The following is a 4,682-nucleotide window of genomic DNA, read 5'->3' as shown; positions in this document are numbered from 1 at the left end:
ATGAAGTAAAGTGGAAATTGGCGGTCTAGATAATGGCCCCCACCCCCGACGGGGGGGGGGTTGAAAGAGGAGGTCTCCACCACCACTGTACCATAAAAAGTTCATGGCGGTCGCACCCCCATAAAAGGTTATGGGGGTTCAAAGTTAATAAAATAAAAAAATTAATTTCCAGGCATGTAAATATTTATGTAGTCATTCTTAAACAATATTCAAAGGTAAAACTAATGAAAACTACATAAAAATATTGAGACAGTTATTTAAAACATTTAAATATCTTTATCAATAGGTTAGTTTAAGTTAGGTTATCGGGTTTTGTCCAAGTGACCACCCTCTTTCGATCCCCCACCTCCACCCGCTTGAAAATATTTTTTTTATTGAATATTATTTGAATTATAGTGTATGAAAATTGTCAAAATAATCAATTTTCAACCCCCATAACTTTTTATGGGGGTGAGACCGCCGCAAACTTTTTATGGGGTTTTACTCAAGTGACCACCCTCTTTCGATCCCCCCTTCCCCCACCCCAACTAACCCCCATAACTTTTTATGGGGGTGAGACCGCCGCAAACTTTTTATGGGGTTTTACTCAAGTGACCACCCTCTTTCGATCCCCCCTACTCCCACCCACATCTAACCCTAATAACTTTTTATGGGGGTAAGACCGCCACGAACTTTTTATGGTACAATATTGGGGGAGACCTCCTCTTTCGATCCCACCCACATCTAGACTTTTACCAAAAAGATACTTGAAAAGCTACATCTAACAATTTTAAGAACTGAAAGGATGTTTCTGAAAAGCAATATAATTACTGACTATCCATTAGACGTCAAATTAGCTAAAATTTGCTTATCAGTCAAATTAAACAACGAAATTACAAATTAATTAGTAGAAAAACATTATTCTAATTGGATTTCGTCAATTGGTAATTAAAACTAAACAAGTCCTTTACAAAATAAAATAGACTTTTGTTTCTATTTCGTGGTATTGACTTTAATAATTACTTTCAAGATCAATTTAAAGTCAAAATAAAAACTTAGTACCTACAATTAGTTTGTTCAATATTTTCTGGTTATATGGATTTACCTACTTATTTAATTATCTGGGGTCTCTATTCCAAGCAAATATACTGGTAATCTTGATGTGATTCATTTTTCTATCAATTATGATTACGAAAAAAGCGCGCAACAAACTCATGAGCACGTCGATTTGTGGATAATTACGTTGTTCTTGTCAGTTATACAGCGTGTCACAGAAATAAGTGCCAAGCTTGCAGGAAGTGATAGAGCACTATAAAACACTAAAATTAGGTAAATGGTTATATCCGAATGATCACCGTTTTGGGGACAAACGTAGTTAAAAGTACAGGTAAATTAAATTTCGGCTCTGATTCATAAAGACGGTCTGCAACGCTGTACTCAATAACAGCATCAGTGTAGTATTTGTTTTGTATTTTTTTTGCTTATGTATTGTTTATTTGTTAGATTAGATTAAGTAAGATTCAGGATGTTTATAGTAACAGCCAACCTCTAGTAACCCTATCTTTTAACGCTTAAACCTTGTACTGTTCAATAAGCTAATTCAGCAATACAACGAAAAGTACTGCTGTATAGCCTAATTTTTTTCAAAGGGTGTTGTTCACAGACTTTGCTTCACGTGGGACGAAATTTTGAATAACAATAATCACTATTGGTACGACACAAATTAGTACATCCTTCACAATTTCAAGAACTGTTTTCAGTAATGACGTGGTGCAAAATTTTTGGATATTTATTCAACTTTTTTGGTAAGTTTACCTACAATCACCAGCAAAAAGGCAACGCACCTTGGCAATACCTCAATAGTGTGGATATTATCCTTAATAAAATTACAATTATCCAGATGATGCATATTTACCGATTAGATGATGTTTACGTAACTTACATTTTTTTCTTTCTTTTGTATCCTTGCACTTGCACAGCGCTACCTGTAATGTACTTATTTAATTTATTTGTTTATCTTAATCGTTCTATAATCGGCAATGTTTACTTCTCCATCCATGTAGCTGCAGCGTTTTTATTGAACTCGCACTACGCTATTCAGTATTCAGTATTAGATACCTATGCTACCAGTTCACGCACAGGACCGGCTTCGGATTGTAAATTATTGATTTTCTTTAAAAAATGTCGTTAACCACGCTGCTGAACTCCCGTACGATTGTTTATTGTATCTAGTTTACACTCTCTCGGCACATTTCTGTTACACCTTGTATTTTCAATAAAATTATTTAAAGCATTTTTCTTTAAGGGGAGCCTTTTCAAATTTTAGACCCAGGCCTCGCTTCAATTAATGCCGGCACCTCACATATTAATTAGGAAAGCCATTTCTAACATAACCTAGAATGATCTGAACGTTTTTTTTAAATTTGTTTATTAAAACTAAAATAAATAACCCCGATGTATCTCTTATTGATTTTAATGTAAAAGAAACATATCTAAATATGTATCTAATTATAGGTAGTTGCGATTAATCCAATTTTACTTGTAATAAAAATGAAAAATGAACAATACACAGTCAAACATCTGAAAAAATGTTCATAAATCTATACATAGTTACTGGGCTTGTATGCAAATAATGAAGGAAATTTCTACAAAATTTAATTAATTTATCTGGTTTAGTAGGAAAATAATAATAATCACTAAATATTCGTTTGCAAAGTTGCAAAACGACCATTAAAAATAATTTCACAATTAACAGATATTAACAGTAAAGGAAATTATTAGGAAAGTACAAGATAAGCAACCACATTGCTTTTGATACCTACAACTATGTAACACCAATTTGCTTCAATGCCTGCATTAATTTTAATAAAACTTTCGAGGCACATATTCTTAAAAACTATTGGTAGAAAATGACACAAACTATTTGGTAATTTTTTACATTAGTTGACATTGGAATTGAGACATGATGTTTAGTCAGGTAGGCAGTACTCACCAACTAAAGTAGTGTGGTAGTATTTATTAGAATTTTGTTTATTATTTGTTTAAAAATCAATGTGACTGAGATACAGGCTGTTAAAATTTTCTTAATCGGAGAAAATTCCGGTAGGTACGGCCCTGGCTTCAGCCTTCCGTCAGCTGTTCCCACCAAGCTTCGTTTGTCCTAAAAGATATCCTCGTAACATTATTCCAACCTATCAGCCCGCCTTCGGCGAGCAGGGGCTTTAATGAAACTCCAGTCTATCATAACTCTACCTAACTAAACAATGACGTCATCAATGCATATTTGGCGAGAACAGCTGACGAAGGGCTGCAGCCAGGGCCGTACTAACCGGAATTTCCTCCAATTAAGAAAACTTTAGGAGTCTGTATCTCAAGCTACATTGATTCCCGCATGGAATTAATACTACCACACGATTCTACTTGGTAAGTACTACCTACCTGACTAAACTGCATGTCTCAATTCCAATGTCAACTAATGTAAAAAATTACCAACTATTTTAATAATGTTTCCAGCCTAAAGCAAATTCCAAAAATTATTTTTTTCCCTTTAAAAAATCTACGTAACTTTTTCAAAAGTAATAAAATTTAAGTTTCAATATTTATGTGCATACTTGTCTTTTGAAAAAGTACTATAAAATAGAAAAAACAAAGCAACTATTATATAATTATAATAAATTCTGTTAAAGAAAATTGTTAGCAGCTAATAACAAAATTCTTTTCACCTACTGTAGAATCAGGTACATTTACTGAACATTGTTTTGCTAACGCAAATATTTCATTTTTGAAATATTATGGGTAACAATAATAAAATAAAAAATTCGCATGGTTAATTATTCATGGTTTACTTAAAGGACACTTTTATTATCCCGAAATTGTTATGCATGTATGCACATAAAGTTAAAATGATAATTTGCTATTATTTTGTCGCTAATCGGTCGTGATAAAAAAACATTTGTAGTTTATTATTTTAACAAAGTATTACATAGTTTGCTAACTTGATAAAACATAAGCTAATAGGCGATTGAAATTAAGTAATTGCAATTCAATAGGCACTGATTTCGCCACAAGTTCTTTCGGGTATAGGTCGGGTAATCCCCAACTACACAACTCACTTGCCAACTTCCTACGGGTTATTTGCACGTGATATATTTAGTCTTACCCGTTTCCGGGGACATTACCACGAAATCGCTTCTTTTGTAAACAAGTTGGGAAATTCCACAGCAGTAAATTCGGTAAAGGTCTAGATGATGGCACCCACTCCCTTGGGAGGTGGGGATGGGGGGATCGAAAGAGGAGGTCTCCCCCACCACTGTACCATAAAAAGTTCGTGGCGGTCTCACCCCGATAAAAAGTTATGGGGGTTCAAAGTTAATAAATATGCCAATTTTTATACATTTCCAGNAAGAAACTCCAGTCTATCATAACTCTACCTAACTAAACAATGACGTCATCAATGCATATTTGGCGAGAACAGCTGACGAAGGGCTGCAGCCAGGGCCGTACTAACCGGAATTTCCTCCAATTAAGAAAACTTTAGGAGTCTGTATCTCAAGCTACATTGATTCCCGCATGGAATTAATACTACCACACGATTCTACTTGGTAAGTACTACCTACCTGACTAAACTGCATGTCTCAATTCCAATGTCAACTAATGTAAAAAATTACCAACTATTTTAATAATGTTTCCAGCCACTGGTCATT

The 4,682-nt window shown here is 34.2% G+C and overlaps 1 protein-coding gene across 4 annotated transcripts in view; it reads right to left on the bottom strand.

The window, feature by feature from the left end:
- LOC108738318 (carnitine O-palmitoyltransferase 1, liver isoform) overlaps nucleotides 1–4,682 on the bottom strand; it is a 58,774-nt gene that overhangs the window by 17,137 nt on the left and 36,955 nt on the right. The window lies entirely within an intron of this gene.

This window comes from Agrilus planipennis, unplaced genomic scaffold (genome assembly GCF_000699045.2).
Source record: "Agrilus planipennis isolate EAB-ADULT unplaced genomic scaffold, Apla_2.0 scaffold190, whole genome shotgun sequence".
NCBI lineage: Eukaryota > Metazoa > Arthropoda > Insecta > Coleoptera > Buprestidae > Agrilus > Agrilus planipennis.
The sequence above is the reverse complement of the archived record's forward strand: the minus strand, read 5'-3'. Positions and strand labels throughout refer to the sequence as shown.